At 38.6% G+C, this 15,255-nt stretch overlaps 1 long non-coding RNA gene across 1 annotated transcript in view; it reads right to left on the bottom strand.

Moving 5' to 3' along the window:
* LOC108516650 (uncharacterized) overlaps window positions 1-383 on the bottom strand; it is a 47,479-nt gene extending 47,096 nt beyond the window's left edge. The window contains exon 1 of the long non-coding RNA XR_001881892.1: window positions 307-383. This is a non-coding gene — a long non-coding RNA (uncharacterized LOC108516650). The remainder of the gene's footprint in view (window positions 1-306) is intronic.
* Between the last annotated feature and the right edge of the window lie 14,872 nt (window positions 384-15,255).

The following is a 15,255-nucleotide window of genomic DNA, read 5'->3' as shown; positions in this document are numbered from 1 at the left end:
CCAAAAGCAACGGCAACAAAAGCCAAAATTGACAAATGGGATCTAATTAAACTAAAGAGCTTCTGCACAGCAAAAGAAACTACCATCAGAGTGAATAGGCAACCTACAGAATGGGAGAAAATTTTTGCAATCTACTCATCTGACAAAGGGCTGATATCCAGAACCTACAAAGAACTCAAACAAATTTACAAGAAAAAAACAAAAAACCCCATCAAAAAGTGGGCAAAGGATATGAACAGACATTTCTCAAAAGAAGACATTCATACAGCCAACAGACACATGAAAAAATGCCCTTCCTTTTCTTACCTGGTGTCAGTGGCGCCCAGTGGGGTGGGAGTTGGTGTCTTGCCTCACCAGGAAGGTGTTACTAAAGCAGAAGAGGGAGTAGAATAGGAACACCCTATCTGCAATGAAGCAGTGTGAGTCAGTGTCCACTCTTGCCAAGGGAGGGTTTCATGGCCCAGTGGAAACTTGGAAATACACACCCACCCAACCCTTGCACTACACTTCTCAAGGGGACTTCCTGCTAAAAAGGGAAGATTCAATAGGGTGTAGGGTTTCATAATAGAATATCCAAAATTTCTAGAACACAATAGAAAGTCATTTGTCATTCTAAAAACCAGGAAGATCGCAACATGCATGAGAAAAGCAAGCAGATGTTGAAGTGATCAGACAAAAATTTTATGGCAGTCATTATAAAAGTTCCCCAGAAACAAATAAAAAATTCTTTTGAAACAAATAAAAAATTAGGAAATCTCAGCAAAGAAGTAGCAGTCATAAAAAAAACCATGAAAACCGTAGAATTGAAAAAATTCAGTAACCAAAGTAAAACCTGTCTGGACGGGCTCAGTAGCACGATGGAGATGATAGAGGACTGAACCAGTGAATTTGAGGACAGGTCAATAGAATAGACTCACTATGGATAAGAGAGAAAATAGGCTGAAAAACAAAGGCCTCGGAGAAGTTACTTAAATTGTCTGGATTTTATTTCACTCATCTTCAAAATGAGGAACATAATTGTAGCTATGTCAAAAACAAATTTTGTGACAATTAATTGAGATATATAATAAAGGCTTATCTGATGCAATGCCAGGCGCATAGTTCTCAATAAAAGTTAATCTGTGTAATTATTATAATTACCCTGGGTAGATAGCCATGTGATTTCATCTCTGTACAGTTAATTCAATTCAATAAGCATTTATTAATCACCAGCTGTACACCAATGAGAAGTAATATTTAGACTACATAGTCTAGTGGAAATGACACAAGGAGTTAAATTTGTATCCAGAATCTGCTACTTCTCAGCTGCATGATCTTGGACGTGATTTTGAGATGCCAGTTTCTCACCCATAAAATGATCAAAGGACCTATCTAAAAGGGCTGCTTTTTGCAAGGATTAAGGAGCATCTGGTACATAGCAGAGGGAGAAAATATTCATCATATTCCTTGGATTTTCGTCACAGATTATTTTATTAGTTATATTGAGCTATAATGCTGTACAAAGAACTGCATATATTTAATGTATACATGTTAATGAGTTTGGACATATGTAAACACTTGTGATCCTATCACCGCAATCAAGGTAATAGACATATCTAACACCTCCCCAATTTTTCTCATCAAAGATTATTTTCCCCAACCTTTCAGATTTTTGGAACATACAGAAAAGTTGCAAGAATAGTATGAGAAACACTCATAAAACTTCCACTTAATCCAAGATGATTTGAATAAATAATTTGAGCATGACATTATAGTAATTTGTGAGAAGTATAAAAGAGGAGATTGGCTTCCTTCCTTTGACAAACTTTTACTCTAAACGAGAAGGTGACAACACCGAATCATAGAACTGTAAAGCTGGAAGGGGCTTTGGAGATGTACAGAGAGCGAATAGCTAGAATATGTGAATCCAAACGATAATTGCTGTTCTTAGGAGCTGAGGGAGAGAGCTATGTGGGGGAAGTCTGGGTACAGAAAATTTCTTGAAAAAAGTGCTTTTAATCAAGGCTTGGAAGAAGTCATCAACCTGGATGAACAGGTTCATCCATTCCTTGCAGAGGTAGAGCCTAGAACTGAGACAGACATGGTCAGAAGCTAATAGGGATGTTATTGGAGTTCTTTCTGTTTTCTTTGGCAAACAAGGATAGAGAGAACAGTGAAAGAAAGACAGGAAGACAGGCCCCAGCCTCTAAGGGACCATTTAGGAAATGACTTTGGTGTTGAGCACAGTCTGGCTAGGGGAAAGCATAAGAAGCAAGTTGCTAAGCTAATTAACCCATAAATACCTCTGCTCTTTGTCCTCTTCCAGGCCATAGAAATGCCTTACCCCTTTGGTTTATTAGATGTGTTATGCTGTCAGCAACAACTCCTCACCCACGCTCACATATACACTCGTGTTTACTGCCATACATTTTCATACACACATATTCACACATTCACTCATACACTCTGCTACATGTACACTCACATGCACAATCGTACACTCACACATACACTCACATGACATACAAATGTACATAAACACACCCTATACACACAAGCAGTCACACACATACTCATATCCCCCACCATATGTACATAAAATCATGTGAACAAGTCTCCTTTGAAATGTTCCAACATATTTATTTTCATGTGACATACTTACTAATATGTGGACAATTTTCATAAATTAAGCTTAAAATGGTTATATAATTTACTATTTAGTTAAGGATGAATCTCTACCAATAATAAGGTTATATATCAAATCACCTTCCTCCATATCCCCCAAAACACTTAGGAAATGTTACTAAAAATGTTAAAATACAGAAACAACAGATTCTCATTTTAAAGTAAAATTGACAGCATCTTCCCAAACTTTCCTGGCACTGTACCATTCCTGTTACTATTACACAACAAAACCAATTTCCAGATCCAAAACAACAAATTAACCTGTTGCTAAACCATCTTCTCATGGCTCTAGCCCCTACCTTACTTATTTTTGTAAATTTCACATTTTTATCTTTTCATGAATAAATAGCAGTTTTTTTGAGAGTCTCTTTCTTTTTTTTTATTATACTTTTATGTTCTAGGGTGCACAACATGCAGGTTTGTTACATATGTATACATGTGTCATGTTGGTGTGCTGCACCCGTTAACTCGTCCTTTACATTAGGTGTATCTCCTAATGAATAGCAGTTTTTTGTTTTTTTTTTTAATTTAAACTGTCACTTTTTTGTGATTTCTCAAGCTTTAGCTTTGGAGAAAATCTCCTGAGATTTTATACCTTCTCTTAATAGACAACAACAGCAAAGTGTTTCTGTTTTCTTTTTAACTCGCTTTGGGTCACCCTATACCTTTTAATAATGACATACATTTCAGCTATAAAACTTCTTAAAATAACTAAGTGCAGTTTTGTTTACTGTATCATTTCTATCTTTTTAGCATTTTAGATTTTATTCGATTTTATGAAACAGCCATTTATTTTCAGTAGGTCTTGTAGGTTGTTTTTCTTAGAATCTTCTTTTTGTAGTGGTTACATTAATGTCCCAAGCCTTTGGACTTCTATCCTTGATTTCTGGAACCTCTGTTACTTTTTTTCTTACAATCAATTACTCTAATTTCTTTCCCTTTCACCTCTACTTGTTTTTATAGAAACATCCTTTTTTAAAAATTTTGATATTGCCATTAACTTCACTACACATTGCCGCTTTGCTCTGGCTGTGAATAGCCTGCACAGGCAGATAGAGAACTAAAACACATGATAAAGAGTTCAATATAATTTGCACAAGGTCCCAAATATACATTTGTCATGCTGGGCACCTAATGGTCATATCTATCACTAAAGCAATAAAGGAGCATATTAAGCAGATATATTGGTTCTGAGCATGATTGCTTAAGAGAACATAAATAAATAAAATTTCTCAAATAGATAAACACCACCTGAGTTTCCATCTTACCGAAGACAATTGGGAGCCATAATGATAACCAGAAATTGCTTCTTCATTGGCTTCTTGGGTTTTAGTTAGGTAAAGGAGGGTCTGTAATTTAGATCAGGGTCATTGGCTCCATAATGGGAAAACAGGGACAATTATGCCAGTTAAACAAGCAATATTCCTCATTTCTGACCTAGGATAATGTTCTACAGAATGAGAAAGTGCTTATGTAACTGGGTACATTTAGCCTTATTTCTTTAAACTGGGTCTGTTAACCCAATTAGACAATTTTAGACTAGGCCAGTAGGAAAACTGGGTAAATGTGTAGTGACCCAGAAGTCAACTTGAGCATACCAGGAGATTAGGGGAGGGCCAGGGTCTGTATTGGTTTGCTTTGGTGCTGCTACTGCCTTCTGTATTCTGCCACCAAGTGACTTGGTGAGGATGCTGCCAATTAGGTGTCCACCTAGACTGGCTCTCTTTTTCCATTGACAGAAACTAGTCCAGCCCAGTTGTGCTTCTAACTCACTTTTTATTCTTTCTCTTAGTGTTGCTGGTGTTATTGGTGGTTGTGGTAGAAATAACAATAATAGCCTTTTCTGTGGCTCCTTGAAGTGTTAAAAGATCCTCACATGAATCCCCTTTCTGTTGTGAAATTGCTTGGATTGCCCTTCCCACTTGAACTATGAGAAAATCATCTCTGAAGAGTCAGGTGACTGGTTCAAGAGCCATACTCTTCTTATGCCTGGCAGAAATGTTTCCTGAGTATCCATGTTCCCCTGCACATTTAGTAGTGCCCTTGTGGTGAGATGCAGCATTTAAGAGCCAGTGCATGACTGTCTGATTTACTTGCTTTTGGTTTTTGCTGCTGCAGTGACCTGGAAGCCATGTCTTTAGATATTGAAGCCACAAGATGCAAGTGGCCTGGATTCCTGATTCACTGCTTGAAGGGAGCTACCCTGGAGAGCTGCTAGGCTTGCAGACAATTTTGCCCAAGAGAGAAATAAACCTTTGGCATATTTAGTTACTGAGATATTATTTATTACTTATTACTGCAGCATAGGCTAGCCTATCAACCAGAGTAAAATGATCCTTACTTTTATCTAGGTATTATAGTGTAAAATATATTTTTGTATATATCAAATTTCATCTCCACAAGAACTCTGCAAGTAAAATATTCTATTTCTACTTTTTCAGTATAATGATAATCAATGCTGCAGTGTTCAGATTGTTTTATGCACTTTTAGGCCTCTATTTTTCATTTATCATGACTAGGATTTTATATGTATAATTATTTGATCGATGTCTAGAGTCAAAGCTCCATGAGGATACTATAATCCTGAGCCTGAATGAAGCAGATAATGCCTGTTTGTTGAATTCAGTGAATAAATGAGTGCTAGTACCAGCGGATGAGTACATTTTATCCTAACGGACAAGCCACAGAAATTCTACTTTGAATCAGGGGAATTAATTGTGTGGTTTGAATAATCCATGGCATTTGGCAAAAGGAGCTTGATTAATTCATCTTAGTTGTAGGACTGTATCTACCCCTGGGACAAGATGGGCCGTGTCCTTGGGCCAAGATATCCACCCTTCTGGCTGTTTTGATATGGGAAATACTGACTTCAGAGTCTTTGTGTTTTCATGTTAAAAATGTTGTATATCGATGAATGGACTTTATGCCCAGTTTATTAATATAAGTTGTAATGGCATGCCAAACTTTGTCACAATTCCTCTGGAGGCAGAGTCAATTTCAATGTATTTTATGCTTCAAGACCATGCAGAGGAATACACAAAAGCTTTGATGGTTGTGGTGTCATTGCTTGCATGAACATTAGAATCTGAACTTTTAACACTGTAGACATTAATTACAGATATTAGGTGTTAGTACAGGTACCGGTTTAGAGCTGTTTACATGAATACTGGGTGAATGGCACTCTTAATGAAACTCTTCAACATTCATTGCTGTTGTTTACACAAGAAAAATGATTCATCTTTTGTAGGGTGGATGGTAGATTTATGCTGACTTAGTCACATTTTCTTTGGCTGTTCTTCCTAGTAACTTACAGTCATTTCCGAGACAATTGCCTGGGACTAGTCTGGTCTGTGATCATGGAATTGCGTGACATTAACTGACAAATGGATAGATCAAAGCCATGGCTCTGACCTTACTAAAATAATGTGCTCATCATTCTAGGTTAAGAACATTGACTTCAAAGAGAACTCTTGGAACTAAGGAAAGCTGAAGGGATAAAACACAAAATTTAAATTTAGTGTGTGTTTTCTCTGGATTCAGCCAGCAACACAAATCTTGCTCAGTGGTATAATGGTATAAATCTGGCCACCATGGACTTAAGGATGACCATAATTAGATAACTTAATCATCTGATCTAATGAAGAAAATGCACTAGCACTATGCTTATTTGGACACATCTCTTCTTATCTGTGCCTGGGAACAGGATGTGTGATAACAAGATGTCAAAACAATTGCTGCACTGTGAGCTGAAGGAGAGCAGTCTACTCAAAGCAGACAGAAGGAATGATCAAGGGCACGTGCGAGAGCCATGGGCAGTGAGGAGGCTGTGGCTCCAGACAGATCCTGCGGGCCTGTCGTCTGAGATGAGGCCATTAACTAAGCATGTCTTACCTGTAGGGCGGAATCACAGGGCCCCCAATAGTAAGTGGCCCAATGTCTTTTATGTCAAATACAGGGCAGACGCTGGAAAGGAAAGGCGTGTAGGAGCAAAAACTGCTTTTTAATCAAACTGTTAAAGTGAACGCAGAACCTGTAGAATAGGATAAAATATTTGCAAACTATGCATCCAACTGGGGACTAATATCCAGAATTTATACGAAACTCAAACAACTCAACAATAACAACAAACAAGTCCATTAAAAAATGGGCAAAGAATATGAATAGACATTTCTCAAAAGAAGATGTGCAAATGGCCAAGAAGCATCTGAGCAAAACACTCAACATCACTAATCATCAGAGAAATGCAAATAAAAACCACAATGAGATATTATCTTACACCAGTCAGAATAGCTATTATTAAAGAGACGAAAAACAACAGATGTTGGTGAGGATGTAGAGAAAAGGGAATGCTTATATACTGTTCGTGGGAATGTAAATCAGTACAAGCCTCTATGGAAAACAATGTGGAGATTTTTCAAAGAACTAAAAACAGAACTACCATTCAATCCAGCAATCCCATTACTGGGCATCTACCCAGAGGAAAAGAAATCATTATATCAATAAGATATCTGCACTTATTTGTTTATCACAGCACTATTCACAATAGCAAAGATATGGAATCAACCTAAATTTAGCAACAGATGATTGGATAAAGAAAAATGGTATATAAGTATGTATATATGCATATACACAGTGGAATACTACTCAGCCATAAAAGATAATAAAATTACGTCTTCTGCGTTATCATAGATGGATCTGGAGCCCATAATCTTCATTGAAACAACTCAGAAACACAAGGTCGAATACCATATATTCTCACTTATAAGTGGGAGTTAAATAATGTGAGCACATGGACATAGAGTGTGGAATGATAGATACTGGAAACTTGGAATGGTGGGAGGGGGGTAAGGGATAAAAAATACTTAACGAGTACATTGTATCTTGTTTGGGTGAAGGATACATTAAAAGCCAGTATTTCACCACTGTGCAATATGTGCACATACCAAAATTGCACTTGTAGCCCTTAAATTTATTTTTTTTAAACCCTGTTAAGTTGAGGAGAATTACTGTCAGTCAGATATTGATCTGTCAGTTCAGAGGACCAGAGGACATATGGTCCTCACGCTCACAGGAAGCGGCATGTCTTATGCTATCCCATCTAGGAAAACCTCTGTACTTCAGACTATGCAGATACTTCATTATTTATCTGGTTTCCTCCATAATTCCCTGACCAATTATCCATTCATTTGAAGTTACAGCGTGTGCTACAGGATTGTGTTACTGCTATGAATTATTACGGAAACATACATTCAAGTATTTCTGAACTCATAGGTAAGAGCACAGGGCTCCTGCCTGTATGTTCCAAAGTTTTTCTCAGCATACAAAGCAAAGAATGAGTTAAACATGAATAATTGGAAATTCACATGGCTTGGGAAATAGATTGTGAATGAGAAAGATTAACAGCCCTGAAAAAGGGGGAAAGGATGATGTTTCTATCAAGGGAGGTGAAATTGTCAGTGGGTTGTACAATGGGATGGGATAACACTGCTTAGGCTGTCTATTTTCCTTAAATTGCCATGGCAGGAGTTACATAAGCAAAGGTGCTTTTTTTTTAAAATTTAATTGCACCATTCTCTTTTTGTCTTCTTCTCCTAAATTTATTTTAAAAGAAGCTTAAGAAGCAGATACAAAGCATCCACAAAAATGAAGTATACCTCCCATGCTGTAACTAAAAAAAAAAATAGCTCTTTTTTTTTTTTTTTTTTTTTTTTGCATTTGAACAAAGTACAGTTTTATGTATTGTGGCACAGTTCTTGTTTTGATGGCTAGTCTCGGTGAACATTTCTCATGTAAGTCAGACTTTACCAATTTTGCTTTGGCCATTCCTGAAAACGAGGCCCATGACAATTCTTTCAAAAATTTCCCTTAGAAGAACCTTCCTGTGTTTAGTCTCATGGAAAGAAATGCTGGTTGGAAGAAAAGTCCTTTAAGGAAGAAAAACACGATACAAATAGCAAGTTTTATTAAAGCAACCCAATACTTCATTCCATGAAGTAGAAAACAAGCTTTCTTGGAAACTGGTGGCAGAAAGTGTTTCTAGATTGAGAGGAGAATGGGGATGCAGGAGAGGAGAAAGCATGTTTCCTTATTCCATGCCAGGGCAGTGACCAGGGGATATGCAATAATAGCAAACATTCACATTGCATTGCTGGTACCTTTCTTAGCACTGCTTTCTGCAGTTTAGCTCAATGAATCCTCCCACTCCCCATGAGGTAGGTATAATTTTATCCCCTTTTACAGATGGGAAACTGAGGTACAGAGAGCTCACAGGACTTGTCAGAGATTACACCGGTAGTATGCGGCCTACCGTAAGCCAGCTTTGCTTATAACAGACAAAGCGAAGAACTCAGGCGGTATGATATATAAACTATTTATAGTCTAGAGAGACCTGTTAATAAAAAGGATTCCCTTAATGCTCTCTGAGATTCTTGTCTTAGGGTCCAAAGACTGACCAATGAAAACTTCATTTGAGTAGCATACTGTATTCGAAGACAAGCTACAGTAATATAATAATCTCATTTTCTTCCCTACAGAAATGAAGCAAAGGCATTTGGAAGGAGGAGTGAAGCAGGAAGTCAATATGCAGGGAGCCTTCTGGGCTGGGGAGGAACAGTGAGGGTGGATGGCCAATGGGAGCAGCCTACCTTCCTGCCAGGGTCATGGCAGAGGGAGAAGGGGGCAGAAGCAAACAGAAGAGGCCTGGAGAATGGGTTTTAGAGCCAGGCAAGCCTCACTTTGAAACCCCCTTATCACTTCTCAGTCTAGTTCCTTCATCTCTCGAAGCTTCACTTTTCTCCTCTATTATCTCCTGGGGTGGTTTAAACATTTCATAACGTCCTGAGGGTAACATACAGTATGTTACCTCCAGACACGAGGGTACAGACATCAGCACGCACTGAAGGGACAAAAGAGCCCAAACTCCAGAGCCAGGTTGCCTGGGTACAAGTCCTGGGGGCCTCACTCATTAGCTGTGTGTGAGTTAACATGTGTAAAGTGGTTAGACTAGTCCATGGTGCATAATACATGCTATGTAATTGCTAGCTATTTTCATAGTAAGCACTCAAAAAATAGCAACTGGCATTAGTAAAATATATATTAACCTACTTAGGCTTTGTTTTTCTAGCACATCCATGTATTGATACCTGTCAGCCTATAAATAAGCTCTTCTTGTTGGCATAGAACTTTCTTATACTCGGGAGGCTGAGGCAGGATAATCGCTTGAATCCAGGAGGTGGAGGCTGCAGTGAGCTCAGATCGTGCCACTGCATTCCAGCCTGGGTGACAGAGTGAGAACCCATCTCAAAAAAACAAACAAACAAACAAAAAAAAAAACTAAACAAACAAACAAAAAAACCAACGTGTAATGCAGTGGGTAATAAGGTGAAGTTTTATTCTATTCTTTTAGGCTTTAAGATACAGTTATTGTAGGAGTGAAGAATTCCATCTTTTGGTTTGGACTGACAATCAAAGCAGGAATGTAAATTGTACCTGACCTTGTTCTCCAGATTATCAGGGAATGAGCTTGTGGCTTCCTGTTTAGCTTCCTGAACTCTGTGCTCTGACACAACACCACACAACTGGAGCTGCTCCAACATTTTGTTCTGGAGCAAGACAAAATGTAAGCACTCTTGCTGGGTGGCCCAGAGCACTTTCAAATACAGGTCGGTGCAAAAGTAATTGTGGTTTCGGATCATGAATTTTAAATCATTATAACTAGGCTCAAACGTATCTTTATTAATCAAAGTAGGAACCACTACAATCAAAACATTTTTTTTGCCAACAAGAAATATATTTGTTTACTCCTGTAGAACAAAAATCCATGCTTTGGGATTCAACAACTCATGGAAAGCATTTTCTGCATCTTGCTGGTTGTGGAAGCGTTTTCCCTGCAAAAAGTTGTTGAAATGCTTGAAGTGGTAATAGGTTGGTGAGAGGTCAGGTGAATATGGTGGATGAGGCAAAACTTTGTAGCCCAGTTCATTCAACTTTTGAAGTGTTGGTTGTGTGACATGCAGTCGGGTTGTGTCGTGGAGAATAATTGGGCCCTTTCTGTTGACCAATGCTGGCTGCAGGCATTGCAGTTTTTGGCACATCTAGTCAATTTGCTGAGCATACTTCTTGGGTGTAATCGTTTTGCCAGGATTCAGAAAGCTGTAGTGGATCAGACTGGCAGCAGACAACCAAACAGTGACCATGACCTTTTTTTGGTAGAAGTTTGACTTTGGGAAGTGCTTTGGAGCTTCTTCTGGGTCCAACCACTGAGCTGGTTTTTGCCAATTCTCATATAAAATCCACTTTCGTGACATGTCACAGTCAGATTGAGAAATGGTTCATTGTTGTTGCATAGTGTAACATAAGATGACACTTCAAACGTTTTTTTTTTGTTTTTTAATTTGCTTTTATTTTTGGTCAGCTCATGAGGCACCGGCTTACTGAGCTGAGCTTTTTCACCTTTCCAATTTGCTTCAAATGCTGAACAACCATAGAATGGTTGACGTTTAGTTCTTCAGCAGTTGTGTAGTTGTAAGAGGATCAACTTTGATGATTGCCCTCAATTGGTTGTGAACTTCGATGGCCGGCCACTACACTCCTCATCTTCAAAGCTCTCGTCTCATTTGCAAAATTTCTTGAGCCACCATTGCATGGTACATTCAGTAGCAGTTCCTGGGCCAAATGCATTGTTGATGTTGCGAGTTGTCTTTGCTACTTTACAACCCATTTTGAACAGGAATAAGAAAATTGCTCAAATTTGCTTTTTGTCTAACATCATTTTCATAGTCTAAAATAAACATAAAATAAAAAGCAAGTAATAAATCATTAGCAAAAAAAAATTAAAGTGAGAAATGCCCATTAAAATGATGTATAACATAACCACATTTATTTAAGAATGTATTCCAATATCAAATGACAAATTCCCAACAATGCAAAAACTGCAATATATCTTTATTACTTTCCAGCTACCTGTTTAAATGCTTTTAGTACTTTGGCCTCTGTTTCAATGTTGTGAATGTCATTACACAAGGACATGGTGAACAAATATGAAATGCTGGAAGTTATATTTTTCCAGTTAGTAGTTGTTTATTTATTGATTCATTCATTCTCCTAAAACATATTTAATGAGCATCTATTATATGCCAGGAATTGTTCCAATCATTGGAGATTCAGCAGTGAATAAAACAGACACAAATCCTTGGTTTCAAGGTGCCTGCATTCTGATGAAAAGTGTGAGACAATAATAACGAAGGTAACTAAGGTATGTGACATGTTGGTGACAATGTACTATGGAAAAAAACAAAAAGGTTGGCAGGGTGTGAGGATGACTAGAAAATCCTCACTGAAAGGGAAATGATGTTCCACTCCTGAAGGAGTGTGGAAATGAACTATGTGGGAAGAGCATCCCAGGCAGAGGGAACAGCAATTATAAAGACTCAGAGGCAAGAGAATGCCTAGCATATGTAGGGCAGAGTGAGGAGGCCACCACAGTAGCTGGAGAGGAGTGAGTTTTGGGGAGAATAATTGGAAATAGAGTCAGAGAATAGGGAAGAGTCAAATGATAGAGGTCCTTGCAGGCCATGAGTAGAAATTTGGCCTTACTCCTGGTGGGATAGGAAGCTATTACACGGTCTGAGGCAGAGGAATAGCACAACCTGATTTTCATTTTGCCAGAATCAGTCTGGGGCTAGATTGAATATAGAAGTTGTAGGGGGTGAACAGAGATCAAAGAAGAGTCCCCAATTAAGGGGGGACTATCACAGTGGTCTTGGGGAGGGAGGACAGTGAGTTGGACCAGGGGGCTGGCAAACATCTTGGAATGTAAAATGGTACAGCCACTCTGGAAAGTAGTTTGGCACCTTCTAAAATCAAGCCAACAAACAAATGAAAACTAAACTAGCCATACATTGGCCATACAACTCAGCAATTGAACTCCTGGGAACCTATCTTAAAGAAATGAAAACAGGTCCACATGAAAATGTGTACAAATTTATGCACAGCAGTTTTATTTATAGTTGTCAAAAATGGAAATAACAAAAATGTCCTTCTAATAACATCTGTGGAGCTCAATGGTATTATGCAGAGTGAAAAAAAAAGCCAACCTCAAAAGGTCACATACTGTACATTTCCATTTATATGACACTATTGTAATGACAAAATTATAGAGATGGAAAAGAGATTGGCAGGGATTTTGGATACAGAGGTAGGTAGGTATGATCATAAAGAGGTAGCATGAGGAAGTCCTTTGTGTCAATGGGTTAGTTTCTGTGTCTTGATTGCAGTTGTGATTACATGAATCCACATATAGGTTTAAGTGACACAGAACTGTACACACACACAGTGTCAATTTCCTGGGTTTGATATTGGGCTATAAATATGTGAGATGTAACCATGGAAGGAATCTGGGTGAAATGTACGCAGTACCTCTCTGTGCTATCTTTGCAGCTTCCTGTGAAAAATATGATTAGCTGACATGGTGGTAGGGCAGAGGTGTCAGGGGAAGCAGGGAAGGAGGGAGGGCCTTGGATTAGCAGAGTTGTGCCTCATTCTTGGAGTCTTTGTGTTCTTTGCGATTCTTGATAGTATTTGTGGCTCCTTTTAAACTCCTGTAGTTGCATGAGGCTTAGTGCCCTTTAATAATAATAGAAGACGCTGATGAAGGCAAAAAATAAATGGAGCCAACAGAATTTGCTGACAGAGCTGATGTAGGGTTAGGAGAAAATGGAACTAAAGATGACTCCAAGAGTTTTAGCCTGAGCAACCGAAAGATTTGGATTGCAATTAATCATCAAATGTGCTAGGTTGGGGGGTATATATTGAGAACTCAGTTTTAGATATGATACATTTAAGATACCCAGTTGACATCTTTGGAAGTCATCAGCATGAAAATGGCATTTTCAGTTATAAACCTAGATGACATTACCAAGAAAGTGAGTATAGAGAGAGAAGTGAATTTGGGGCTAAATTTAGAATGCACCAACGTTTAAAGATGTCAGAGATAAAGAGGAACCAGAAAAAACCAGGACACAGTGCCCAGACAAATAGGAGAAAATGTAGATGAGGGAGGTTATAAGAAGCTAGTCATGATCTGTCTCAAATACTGCTGAAATGTCAACAAAATGAAGACAGAGATTTGACCGTAGCTTTAGCAGTTTGGCGGGTATGAGAGACCTCCATGGGGTATTGAAGGTTAGAAGGTCAAAGTGTAACTGGAGTGGATTCAAGAGACAACGGGAAGAGTTAAGACAACGGGAAGAGTTAAATTGAAAACACTGCTTATAGTAGCTCCTGGGGAATCTTGCTAGAAAAGGGAAGGTGAAAATATAGAGAAACCTGGAGAAGTTTTCTGGGTTTTTTTTTCCCCTTTTTTTATGATGAGAAGGAAGGAACATCTTTTGTTCTGGTGGAAATGATTAAGTACAGAGGGCAACTTTCATGGTATGGGAGAGAGGAGAGAACAACTGAAGAAATGTCCTTGAGGAGGTGAGAAGGGTTAGGATCTAGTGCACAGGTGAGGTAGAAGCAATAGCTTTTTCTGGGAGAGAAGCAGAGTTTAAAGGTGCAGATGGATGAGGCCATGTGTGCAGAGGGGCTGTCTTGTGGGAGTTCTATTTGGGTGGATTCTATCTTTCCAGTGAAATGGTAAGCAAGGTCATTGCAGCTATGGGTGAGAATGCATGGGTGAAGCTGGAGGTTTGAAGGGGAAAAATAAACTGTGAAAGCATAGAAGAAGGAATGCACCAGGGGAACAAGTGCACCTTCTTTCAGCCGTAGCACATGTGTTTTATGCAATGAGATATCTCTACCCTTAGTTTGGTGTATTTATCATTGCAATAATTGCACTTCCTATTTGGTCAATGACTTGGCAATTCATACAACCCTGTGACCTCAAGTCTCTTTTAACCCCTTAAGAGGTTAATTTTGAAATTTTGGATTTTGGAAGAAAGAAAAATATGAAAGGGGAAGGAATGTCTAATAAGAGGAGGTATGGAAACCAGAACCAGGAGAACAAAAAGTAGAATAGTTGTTTATTTCATCATTTATGGAACCCATGAAAGAGTTTTGGGTCACTGACATGCAAACAATGACAGTTTAAGCTAAATGGAATACTTTGTATATTTTTACTTGTGTTATATTCATCCAAATATTTGTTGATAAGCTAGCATTATCCAAACAAATATTTGTTGATAATCTAGTATTGAGCCAGGAACTATGCTATGTACCAGGAACTGGGGAGCAGATGGCCATTGTTCTCAAAATCCCTAGGTACTGTGGAAATAGAAATATAAAAGTGTGGTAAGTGGCAGGATGCAAAGGAAGGGAGATGCCTGAATGTGGCTGAGCAGTCAGTGGGTATGATTCAGAAAGAGACTCAACTAGGGATATTGGAATTGAGCTTGACAGAAGGAGTGAGGGATAGCCTGGTGATGTGGGTTGTGAGTAGGAAAAAAGCATTTCATGAGAGGGTGAGGGCAAAGGTGAGAGGGTAGAAGGGAAGAGAAGCAAGGAAATAAGGACTCTGGGGGAGAGGCTACAGGGCCGGTGATCAAAAGTCTTGAGATAGGTCCATGTGGTGGCTTTCGTCTGTAATCCCAGCAC

This window comes from Rhinopithecus bieti, unplaced genomic scaffold (genome assembly GCF_001698545.2).
Source record: "Rhinopithecus bieti isolate Rb0 unplaced genomic scaffold, ASM169854v2 scaffold_36004, whole genome shotgun sequence".
NCBI classification, from domain to species: Eukaryota; Metazoa; Chordata; class Mammalia; order Primates; family Cercopithecidae; genus Rhinopithecus; species Rhinopithecus bieti.
Note: the sequence above shows the minus strand (reverse complement) of the source record. Positions and strands in the feature narration are given on the sequence as shown.